Source organism: Sorghum bicolor, chromosome 1, assembly GCF_000003195.3.
Source record: "Sorghum bicolor cultivar BTx623 chromosome 1, Sorghum_bicolor_NCBIv3, whole genome shotgun sequence".
NCBI classification, from domain to species: Eukaryota; Viridiplantae; Streptophyta; class Magnoliopsida; order Poales; family Poaceae; genus Sorghum; species Sorghum bicolor.
This window is the reverse complement of record NC_012870.2, coordinates 23,123,821-23,136,948: the sequence shown is the minus strand read 5'-3', so window position 1 is coordinate 23,136,948 and position 13,128 is coordinate 23,123,821.

Genomic DNA, 13,128 nt, shown 5'->3' with positions numbered 1-13,128 from the left:
TACGTAGGTATAGACGTGTGTGAAGCGCTGAGTTCAGACGACAGCCGGCACAAAAGCAGAATGCAGAGTGCCCTAGCGTCGAAATCAAGAGTCGGCTGCGCTCCACGGTACAAAATACTCCTAGCTTGCTAAAATAACAAGCTACGCACCCTCTCTCTGCAGAAAGGCAATAAAAAGAAAAAAAATTAGGAATAATTGGGTCGTTGAAAGTTCAACTTCAACCTGCTCACTGAGATTCGCGCCACGGGATTGCATGAATCAGTGATATATTCGGGATATATACATCCTCCTTGGCACAAGAGTAACTTTAGCGAGGCTACTCTATTTTCTGAGGCTGAGACAATAAAAAAAATAATTCGTACTCCAATAGAGTGAGTCATAACAAGGCCCCTAAATTCTAGCTAGCTACAAGCAGGCAAGCTACTTTTTTCCAGCGAGAGGGGATCTCTCAACTTTTCCAATCCAACTAATTTGCGAACGTTCACCCGATTCAAGTTCATCGGACAATACGCCCCACCACTTTTCTTTCTTAGGAAAAAAATAAATTTCCATCATATTCCCTTTTCGGACGGTGCCGCACGCGCCTCAGCACATTAATTCTCACTCTGTTGGCTTGGCTAAAAAGCCATGACTGAAAATACTATCCACTGATTTGTTATAAGAGAAAAACACTACTAAATAGCTAACAGATTTAAAAATAAGTTCAAACGAACAAATCTCTTTCGACGCACAACTCTACTATTTATCGAGCCAACGACAACTAGATTCAAAACCAGCGGTCAATCCAAGAGCTTCTTGGTGACTTTCTTTTTTTTTAGAAAGTTACAAAGGTATACAGATGACTTATGTGCATAATGTTTACATGACAATTTATCATCACAATATCTCATCATGACTTTTCAACTTTTGTTTTTGATAAAAAATGTTTTCACAACTTTTTATTTTTGAAAAGCGTTGACACCTCTGGGTGCACGCAGAAAAGATCCGCAAGCATACGGATATTATAGTAGCATTTTACCTGAAGTATTCTAAATATATATTGTGTCCACAAAGAAACATGTGAGACTAGATACGATCTAACTTAACTAAAGATAGCAATAGGGTTAGGATAAATAAGAGTGTAGAGATGACTTATATGATTTTTGACTTCCAACCTAAGTTAGCATTGTATTCTAGTGAGTAAAGTCTACTATCGGTCTCTAAACTTATACTGTCATATCATCTCGGTCCCTAAACTCGCAAATTGACTGTTTAGGTCCTCGAACTTGTTCATCTGTATCATCTCGATCCCTAAACTTGTTCACTTGTGTCATCCCAGTTCCTAAACTTAAAAATCACTCGTTTAAGTCCTCAAATTCATCCAGTTGCGTCATCTTGGTCCCTAAACTTTGTTTTGAGTCTCATTTGGGTCCAAACAAAGTGATCTAAAAACTATATATTAAAAAATGATTCATAACTTTTTCATATGAACTCAAATGAAGACAAATTTTATATTAAAGTTGTAGCCCTCAATGTGATCTATAACTTCGTAGTTGAAAAGTTTTTTATTTGAAGTTGTTTAGTGTAGAAAAATTTAATCTTAAATTTTAAATTTCAAAATCTACAAACTTATAAAAAATATTTTGAGACCCTAAATGATTTTAATTTAAAAACTTTTCAACTACAAAGATGTAAATCATGGCGCTGGCTACAATTTAAATATAAAGTTTATCTTTATTTGAGTTCATATAAAAAAGTTGAGTTATTTTTTATATAGAGCTTTTAGATTCACCCTGTTTTCATCTAGATGAGACTTAAAAACAAGTTTAGGGATTGGGATGACACAGCTAAATAAGTTTGAGGACCTATATGGGAGATTTACAAGTTTAAGGACTAGGATGACACAACCGAACAAGTTTAGGTATCTAAATGGTCGTTTTGCGAGTTTAGGGACTGGGATGACACACCCAAACAAGTTTAGGGACCGATGATAGACTTTACTCTATTCTAGTATTCACCATGGGACATTAATTAGGAATAGTATAGCAAAATATACTTCTTCTGTCACAACCAGATCATACTAGTCCTACGTACTCGAGATGGATTACAAAGGACCAATGTGGGTGTCACTCACGTGGCCTACCACACTTGCGGCATGCAAGGTGCATCCACAAGTAACCAATAGTCTAAGCACCTCGCTTACACTAATGATTACTACTTTACTCCCCTTAGCAACGAATAAAGCACTCAAATGAGTTGTGGCCCTGATAAAACACCAAACCACAAAGCTACTTTAAATTAGAAACGAATTACCAGAGTTATCTCAAATGCAGACTCGAATAGATCCTAAATCTGCCAAGGTACAAATCATAGAAGTAGCACCGACAAGCCAGTACTTTCTCCAAACTCTTCCCTCATTCGCTAACTCACTATTTTCTATGTACAAAGAATAGATTCTACTAGAGGACTACTCTTCTCTTCAAGTAGGAGGATTCCTTATGTGTTATTGTGGGTATAAAGAAGAAATATAAATAGATTAGAATGTTAATCTCTAAGAATCAGGAGCGTGTTGCCACGGAAATTGCTGATCATTTTGAATAAAATTACTTATACAAAGGGATCAACAATTATAAGTTAATGTTAGTGGATGAGTGGCATGTTGATGTGGACAACTAAATGCATGTTAGTGGATGATGTGTCTTACTGACTGGATCATAATTGTAAATGCTATTTGGTCATAAATGCATCAGAAAGTGGACTGATTAGGTGGACAACTTGTGTGTTTACAGAAATAGCTAGTGGGGTTTAGCTTTATAGAGTTTATAGATTATGATCTATGATCCTGAAGGGATTGAGGTTGGCTTTTTGGAGGAGTTCCAGGGGCTCCTTTTATAGGGGCAGATGGAGTAGGGAGCAAGCCAGCGCCACATCATTGATCCATGTCAACTCCCTCGATCACCGTTGGATAAACCAAATTTAAATCACCTTATAGAATCAATGGTGCATATCTTAGAAACATGTACAAGGTGGCAGAGGCCGTAGGCCACCATGGTAGGTTGACCAACCTATATACGGGATCAGCCCACCCCCCTCTCATGTCAGGTGGGCCTCTCCCTCTGACAGTGGGTAATATACTCCGTCTTGATTGGGTTTTCACATGATTGTACATTTGTTCACATCAGTTTGTATGTTGATGTGTATGACTAAAAGCCCTAGTTTAGTTTGGTTTTGGCTAATTGATAAAACCTTAGGACTAATCCTAGTGCTAAGTGTGTAGAGATTAAAGGATGGTCCCATGCCAAGTGGTGGAGCCTAGAAATGATCATGTGATGATTGTGATGATCACTAGGTGATCAAGTGCTCAACTTGAAAAAGGAAGGAAGAGAAAAATAAAATTCTATGGAGATCAAGGCAAAGGTATAAGATAGGGTCTTTGGTTTTGCACAAAAGACACCACAGAGGGTGAGTGATTCAAGACACCATACATGATGCCATTAGCTTTTGTGAGATTATCCTTGTCCTGTTGAATGTGGAATAAATAGGGCAACATCGACCATTTAACCTTCCAGCACATTTCCATAAGAAATAAAATAGAAGAAAAGAATCATCATGAGCCAAGGGTGCCCGTTCATTCTTGAACAATCAACATCTCCACCCTGTCATCTCATAGGTAAGAGAAGGTCACCGTCAACAAAAAATGAAACCATCACATGTGACGGAATAAATACATTGCATCGCTCATAATTCCTTCATAAATTGTGGGTGTTGATGAAATCGATCAAGGTATGAGAGAGAACCAACCCAAAAATATCTTTTCCATTGTTATTTTCTTTTTACCACTGCATGTTAATTTAATTCATCATATATATATATATATATATAGTGCTTTATTGGGTGGCTCCTAGACATCAAGCTGAATTCTTTATTTTACAGGAAACTTATGGGCCACCAAACAAATAGACCCAGCTATCAAGTGGATCTAGAGATCTTTTGCCAGCCCAAACATAAAGTCTTTTGTTGGTTGCTTCTAAATGATAGATTAAGCATGATGAACCTCCTTAAAAGGAAAAAAATGACCCTAGACTCATATACTTGTGAAACCTGTCTTACTGGAGAAGAAGAAACTGTGCAGCACCTCTTCTGGGGCTGCCCCTTTGCTCAACAGTGTTGGGGTATGCTCAACCTGCAAACAATTCAAACAGGAGGAACTTCTGAAAATGTTCTAGCCATCAAAGATCAAATGAACAATCAATTCTTCATGATCGCTATCATTCGTATGTGTTGGACTATTTGGAGGGCAAGAAACGAACTCATTCAAGTGAAGGAGAACCTATCAGAATCATTTGATCAATGAATTCAAAACCTGTGATTGATCATTACATTAGTTTTATTTTCTTTGTTTCTTTTTTGTCTCTTGATTTCCACTTTTTCTTCCCCCCTACTTGTATTCTCTTATGGCTACTTTGGTTACTTTTCACCAAGTTTTAAATAAATTTCTGCAGGGGCCACAGCCTTCTCTCAAAAAAGAAAAAGAAAAGAAAAGAAGAGGACACATACAGGCGAACCTTCCTAAGCTTTCGCCCCCGACACGGCCGCGCCCTGGGCGGCGGCGGCTCATCCGCGGCGAGCAGGCGTGGTGAAGCCAAGTAAGCGGGAGAGATGGTGTAGGTGCTGCCGTCAATATTGTTGGTCGCCGCTCCGCCCTCCAACGGCCGCAGCGTTTGGCACTGGTCGACGACGAACCTGAGGATGCGGGTGAAAGCGCCTGTCGATCGGGTGAAGCCGTAAACGCAGGCACGGTGATCAGGAAGGCGAATCGATGGAAGTGCAAACCCACGCATCTTCAGTTGAGGTACGCGTCAAAATCTTTCTTTCGCCTGGTCTTCCTGTTTAGTTCCTCTAGTCTATGGCGCTGCCTGGCCTTTCCTTCAACCCGGGTCTGGCCACCCAAGAGCGCATCCGTCATCGTTTCGCTTCCCCGGTCACTCATCACTCCCTTGATCACTTCTCTTTTTATCCTTGTTGCGGCGTTCAGCCGTTGCAAATTCAAGCTGTCAACTGAAACGGCTGAGTCTCTGCTCCAAGCATCTCTGGGTGGCTCGGCGCCCCACTTTTTTGTTTCTAGACTTGGAGAACAAACTTTCAAATTCGCGGTTTCCTCTAGAAAAGTTGGTCTGTTCATTGCATCTTTGCAGTTTTTCTCCTGTGACACTTTCAAGGTTTTCTTCTTCCTCTGGGGAAATGGAGGTCCAAACTGGAAACTAGAATATTTGCGCTATCTCTAGGAGGAAGACAGCTCCTGGTCTGAACCTAAAAAAAGAAGAATTAACGTTCAGGATGCAAGTCATCTCCCTCCCATGTCTTTTACCCCATCGGTTCTCCTCTCGGGCTCAAACGCGGTTCCTCTTGGTCTTAGCAATCATGGTGCCAATGTTGCCCTTGCTGATCGGCCGCCTTACACCGACATGACCGGCTCAGAAGGACGACATATCCTAACCGGAGCTAACGCGACCGTCCTTGGCCGCGGAAGAACTGTCCGCCAACCAGAGATTTCATATGCTGACAAGGCAAGGGCTACTGTCAGTAATGACAGGCCGCAGGCCCAGGCCTCTGCCTCATCCTCCTTCCCCAGGCGTCCTCCTCATCTCAGTCTGCCAAAGGTGGTCGCCTAGGAACAAACGAGACACTACCTTCGTTGTCTCGCTAATGATCATCACCGAGTCAACTGTACCCAGCCTACCAAATGCCATGCTTGCCACTCAACCGGTCATGTTGCTGCCCGTTGTCCATCTCAAACCTCCTAGCAGACAGCAAAATATGCCAGTGGCCTATCGCGCGCCCTTGCTATATCGCAAGAAGGTCTGGCAGCGCGTGGAACAGCCCGCCCACCTGTCCGTGCGGGGTACCAAGGCCAAGACCAATGTTAAAAGCCCCGTTTCCGGGAGGGCCATGAATAATGATATTGATAATAGTTATATGGGCCGCAAGCCCAATAGCGCGGTCATAGCACAAGAGCTCTAGGAATGAGACTTTATTACTCCGCCTAACCCAAGCTCCTGGACTCTATTTCCCTCGAACCATCTGTCTTCCTCAGGTACTGGTGCTATAGTAGCTCAAGGAAACCACAACCCCCAACAGTCCCACTACCAGCTTCCGGACCTCAATGGACTGGTAGCGGCGGAGGAAGAAATGGCATTCCAGTGAGCGGACCCTGAACCGTTCCTCCCCGAGCACCTGGAGGCGCTTCACGTGCCAAACAGAAGATTCATGACGCGTGCGGTGGCACCGTACCGGCCGCAGCTCAGGAACGAGAATCTGGCGATCGTCACCATCAATCGGCTACCCACTAACCCCATGCTCTTCGCCAATGTCCGTAGTGTGATCAGAGATTTCTTCCATGAAGTAGTCCCGATGCAGTACCTGAGTATTGAGAAAACAAGTTTGGGTCAGGCAATGGTTAGGCTAACTTATGCTCATGCTCGAGATACCCTAATCCAGAATAGTCCACATGTCTTCGATAATGTACTGCTCACCTTCACCAAGCATGACTGCGGTAGGAATTGGCGCACTGCCGAGTTCAATCATGAGTGCTGGATTCTACTGCTAGATTTCCCTAGAGACTATATTGCAGAGAGAATCATTCACCAGTCGTTAGGAGATTTCGCTAGAGTCCTGGATCTACAGGTTCAACATGGGACAGAAGTCTCCATCATTCTAAAGGCCAGAGTCAGGGATGTCACCCGAAGTACCTCAATTTGTAGTAATAGAAGATCCAGATGTAGTGGGGGTGAATCTTTCACAATACAGTGTGAAGTGGTTTGGAAACAAGATTGCTTATGAAATGCCACCACCGCAAGATCAGATCCCAGAGAATAACATCCTAGAGCATGACATGCCCTTCGACTTCATTGGATTAGCACAACCCATAAATGGAATAGCACAGGCCGATGGGTGGGAACCCTAGCCTGATCAGGAAGATGAAGTGAACCAGGAAGCAGGTAGCGCAGAGGTTGGACAGAGTTACAAAACGTGCAGAATCAGATAGCAGAAGTTGAACAGCAACTTGCTCAGCTTCACCCAGAAGGACCACATGGGGAGCATGCTGGCAGTGCAGAGGTTGGAGCAGAGTTCCTGAATGTGCAGGTTCAGATAGCAGAAGTAGAACAACAGTTGGCCCAGCTTCATCCACAGGGACATCAAGGGGAACATGGAGTGGCTGATGAAAACATAGGTTGGGACCTCAATCAACCACCTCTTGACCAGGACCTCGACCCTGTCATCATTAACCCAGTGGAAGATGACCCCTTTGGACAAGGCTATCAAACCCAATACCTTCTGTAAGGCTAGGGAGAAGTGTTTCAGATAAATCCCCAACCTCAGGTCACGGAACAAATTCAGAATAACGAGGTGAACCTAGATTTGGCTTTGGGCATGCAGCAGGACTGCAACTTGCCAAACCAGCCAAGACCTAATCCTGTCAACTATCTGGTTGAAGAGTTCCCTCCCGAAGAGCTGATGGCCACTGGGGAACAAGAGGCTAATGCTGACCATGGAGAAGAATTGGAAATGGAGGGAAACCTCATTGCAAACAATACACAACAGGTTCAAATTCAAATGGAGGGTCATGGGCCATAAGAAGACCGTGAGATAATTGACTAGCCCAACAACAATCAGGCCCAGCCACAAGTCAAGTTGGACTCCTCGGTATATTTGGCAGCCCAATTAACATAATTAGTCAGCTTCAGGCCCAAAATGATGCGGCAAACAGTGAAGCCCACCATAACAACAAAGCCCAAAAGCAGAGGCAGCAGTCAGAAATGGTGCAGAAGCAGCAAATCACAGCCATCACTATAGCTTTGAACGTTGAGCAATTACTGCTAGTAGACAATGAGATTTATGGGGCTATGGTGGCAGATAACTTCCAGCAAAACAATCAGAACAGTAATCACATGGGATACGGAGGGCAAGGAGCACTGGTGGAAGATGGAATGGCATGGTCTCAAACCAACAACACAGAATTTGTCCTAGCAGATATCGTGGCAAATAGACTTTGGGCTAAGTACTTCAGCTCAGGTAATAGATCATACATCCACACAAGAATACCTGGTAACTGGGCAAATTTTTTCATTGTTCAACTACTGAACCTTGCCAACTTCAATTGGACAAGAAACTTACTAATTTCTTTAGCTCCAAACCTGGATTGTCCTGAATTCGGTCAGATTGATTTTGCAATCCCCCCTAACTGCCCTGAACATGATATGCAATGTTTGATAGATGCACGGATTTCAAAGGAGATACCACCAAAAAAGAGAAACTCCAAGAGGACTGCTCAAGTGGTGGTGGAATCAGAGGTAAGAAGAAGTCCCAGGATTCAAAACTCAAAAAGTGGTTTTAAACATACAACTACAACTGAGAAGAAATGTTGTTTACCCTGCTGTGTAAACCCACCAACGCTGAAAAAAGAAGCAATCAAAAAAATTGCTATCAACTTATGTGGTATGGAGGAAACTGAAATAAGTGATGAACTCTTACAGGCAAAGAAACAGAAGAGTTTGCCTGTGGCTAGGGCTAGGATTGTGGTGCAAGATGAAGAAAGGAACAAGAGAGATCAGCAGCTGGAGGAAATGCCTGAGGATCCCGTGGAGGCTGGGCAGAGCAACGACAGGAACGAGCGTCATAATGCAGAAGAATGAGAAGCAGGGATCAGGGAAAAGGGAATGGGCATCCAAGATTAACAGGAGGGTAGTGTGTTTTGACGTGCTCCTTGATGCAGAGGATATTTCACCTTTTGTAATAGCTGCTAGACCTGGCAGACAATTGATATGTTGTAGGCCAAGCTTTAAACTTGTCGTGGCACCTGTGTTTGGATGCTGGATAAACAGTTTTTTTATGGAATGTCTTTGAATGCTTATGGAATCACAATGGTCCTGCTACCTACGATTGGTTGATCTGTGATATTCTTCATGACCGTAAGAAAAGAAAGGGCTGGGCTGAGAGGGTTCAAGTAACCAGGATAAACACTGGGGACAAGGGCTGGACTCTTGAACCAAAACTAAAGGGGCATAATATCTACACATGAATACAAACAAAAACAAAGATTGGAAGGTGCTAACATGGAATGTCAGAGGCATAAACTCGGAATGGAAATGGAACACGGTGAAAAATAAACTGACTGAAAGCAACTGTGACATTGCTTGCTTGCAAGAAATGAAAAAAGAAATAATAGATGCAAACTTCATTAAGAGAATCTACCCAACATCTTTAGACTCTTTTGACTACCTGCCCTCAGTGGGTGCCTCTGGGGGGATCTTAGTGATCTGGAAAAGTTCTCTCTTCTCTGCAACAATGAAGTTTACTAACAACTATGCTATCACCATGGAATTCTGTTCAAGACACAACAGAAATAGATGGATCCTCACCTCCATTTATGCACCCTGTACCACTGAAGGGAAGACCCTATTCTTGGACTGGTTCAAAAACATGCAAATTGACAGTGAAGACCATCTAATCTTGGGTGACTTCAACCTCATCAGGAAAGACACAGACAGAAACAAACCAGGGGGAGACATTAATGATATGTTCATATTTAATGCAGCCATTAGTCAACTAGGAATTAATGAAATCAATCTGCAAGGAAGAAAGTACGCATGGTCAAATAAACAACATGACCCTCTTTTGGAGAAACTTGACTGGGTTTTCTCATCAGAAAATTGGGCCACATCCTACCCAACCACCTCTGTAGTAGCTATGGAAATGATTCGATCTGATCATTGCCCATGTGTTGTCACCATCTCAACTTCTATTCCAAGGACTAAAATTTTCACATTTGAAACCTATTGGTTAAGACACCATTGATTCCAGCAGGTGTTCACTCAGAGCTGGAGCAACTCACCTAGTACTACTAACAATGCAAAGGTATTGACATCAAAATTCAAAAAATTGAGGAAAGATTTAAGAGAATGATAGGGTTCAATGCAGAATCTGAAAGTAACAATCACCAATGTCAGGCATTTGCTTATGCTACTGGAACTCATCAATAAACACATAGATCTAAGCCTTGAGGAATGGAATTTCAAAATAATATTAGAAAAGCAATTACTAAAGCTGCTAGAGAACCAAAGGGTATACTAGAGGTAAAGAGGAAATATCAAATGGGCTCAGTTGGAAGATGCAGGGACCCACTTTTTTCACACCTGTGCAACTCTCAGGCACAGGAGCAAACTAATCAGTGAGCTTACAAGCAAGCATGGAACCATTGCAGTACATCACAGAGATAAAGCAGCAATCCTATAGGAAGAGTTCAGAGAAAGACTGGAGGTCAATGAATTCACAGGGTTCACCATAGAGCGTACCTCAATAAACCAAACAAGGATTGACCTGAGCAGTCTAGAAGACCCCTTCTATCATGATGAAATTGACAACATAGTCAGAGCCCTACCAAATTACAAGTCCCCAGGACCAGATGGGTTTAACAATGAATTTACAAAAGCTACCTCGCCAGTAATTAAACAGGATTTCTGTAACTTATGTGAGAGCTTGTTTGAAAACAATTGCCGTCTTAAGAGCGTCAATGGATCATGCATTACCCTGATACCAAAAGTTGATACTCCAATGGTAGCCAATGACTTTAGACCGATTTCCCTTCTAAACACATCCATAAAGCTGCTCACCAAAATTCTGGCCTCCAGATTACAGCAGAAAATCACCCAGTTGGTACATAAAAATCAGTATGGGTTCATCAAAACAAGGACAATACAAGACTGCCTAGCATGGGCATTTGAATATATACATTTCTATCATTAGCCAAGGAAGGAAGTGGTAATCATAAAGCTAGAGTTTGAAAAGGTTTTTAACAAAATAGAGCATCAAGCTATCATCAAAATCATGGAAACAAAAGGATTTGGGCAGAGATGGATGACCTAGATTAAGAGTATTCTATCCACACGAACTTCTTCAGTTATATTGAATGGTACCCCAGGGAAAAGATTTGAATGTAAGAGAGGGGTGAGGCAAGGGGATCCACTATCACCACTGCTATTTGTTTTGGCAGCAGACTTCTTGCAATCCTTGGTAAATCAGGCAAAAGACATGGGATTGCTCAAGTTACCCATTCCAATTCAGAGTGAACCAGACTTCCCAATTATGCAGTATGCAGATGACACTCTAATCATCATGGAAGGGGGCGCAAGGCAAATATTTTTCCTGAAAACAATCCTTCAAAACTTCTCTGATTCCACTGGCCTCAAAGTAAATTACAATAAATCAATGATGTTGCCTATCAACATGACTGAGAACAGATTAGACCATTTGGAAAAAACCTTTGGGTGCTCAAAAGGCACTCTACCGTTCACCTACTTAGGCCTACCTCTAGGCACCACAAAACCAAGGATTGCTGACTTCCTGCCTCTAGTAAACAAATGTGAAAAAACTAGGTGGAATCTCGAGCATGGTTAATCAAGCTGGGAGATTACAAATAACAAATGTTGTGTTGTCTGCAATGCCCACCTACTATATGTGCACCTTGGAGCTGCCAAAGGCAATCATCAAACAAATTGACAAGCTGAGAAAAAACTATTTGTGGAGAGGTAATGATATAAATGGGAGAGGAATGCCAAAAGCTGCCTGGAAACTAGTATGCAAATCAAAGGATCAAGGGGGGCTGGGAATAATCAATCTAGAAGTCCAAAACCAAGCATTGCTGATGAAGAACCTAGACAAATTCTATAATAGACAAGACATTCCTTGGGTCAACATAGTCTGGGAAAAGCACTACCCACATGATAAACTACCAGGAACTATCAAAAAAGGATCATTTTGGTGGAGGGCTGTGCTAAAAGGGCTGCTAAAATTCAAGGAAATGGCAAGAGTTCAGGTAAATATTGGTCTGACTTGTCAATTCTGGTTGGACAAATGGGGAACAGAGACACTGCAAAATAAATTCCCACAAGCTTTCTCCTTTGCAAAGGACAAACAGATGAATGTCAGGAAAGCCTTCGCCACTGACAATGTGTCACACCCCAAAATTCCTACTTTGGAATGTGACTTAGAAAACACTAAAAACAAAACCAAAGAATTTATTATTTTATAAAATGTTCCAACTTTAGTTATGTTGTAGATATTTCAGATAGTGAAAAATGTGGGTTTCTAAAATTTTTGCAAATCAACTTAGTTGTTGTTGCATTCATGCAGTTGCATAGTGGTTATGCTTGAAAAATGAATTTATTGTTTCCAAAATACGCCTAGGGTTTGATCCCAACTTCATCTACCCAAAATACAAAATCAAAATCTATAACTCTAAACAAGTCTTTGCCGACATCCTACAAAATACTAGCCTATCCCATCCTCTTATTCTCTCCCATCTTTTCTTTCTCAAGCTCTTGGACAATTTGATGACAACGAATTCATCATGCCAATCTTGCTCCTCTCTCCTCTATTCGTACAAACAGATCTTAAATTGAGTTGAAGCCACATTTTCATATAGCCTACCACGATAGCCTACATTTTCTTCTCTCTTTTCACTAATGGATTAATGATCAGCCCACACAGCGATATATTCTCCACATCAAGGGGCGAGCCCAATCCAGCCCTTCCACCTCTCCTTCATGTGCAAATGCTACAGGTGTTCATTCCTGGTCGCCCTTCCCTTCCTCACATGGAGAAGCAAAATTGCATTATCTCTCCCCTTAACCACATGGTTCCCATCTGTCAATTAATTTACATCTTACTCCATTGGTTTCCACCTTTTCTCAAAGTTTGAGCAAACAAAAGACATGCATCTTCAGCTGCTGCTGCTCCACGCCCACCCCTTTTCCTCATGAAAAATTAGTAGCACATATAATTCTTCCTCCAATATTATTTTGGACCAGCATCAATAATCATAATTCTTTTCTCTAATTTTCCCTTCTTAACTCTTTACTAATGAGCATTGTACAGAGGAGTTTCTCCCTATGGCTGGCCACTTCCTTTTGTTGTCACACGCCAATCCCTCCCCTCATGCAAGAATATATGCTACTATTAATGTCTCTCACTCCATCTCACTTATGTGTGCTCCTTTAATCCATTCCTTCAATTGCATGCATGGACATTACAACCAGCCACATTTTATTTTTCTATCCCTCATCATGTGAATAAATCACCATATTGTCTCCC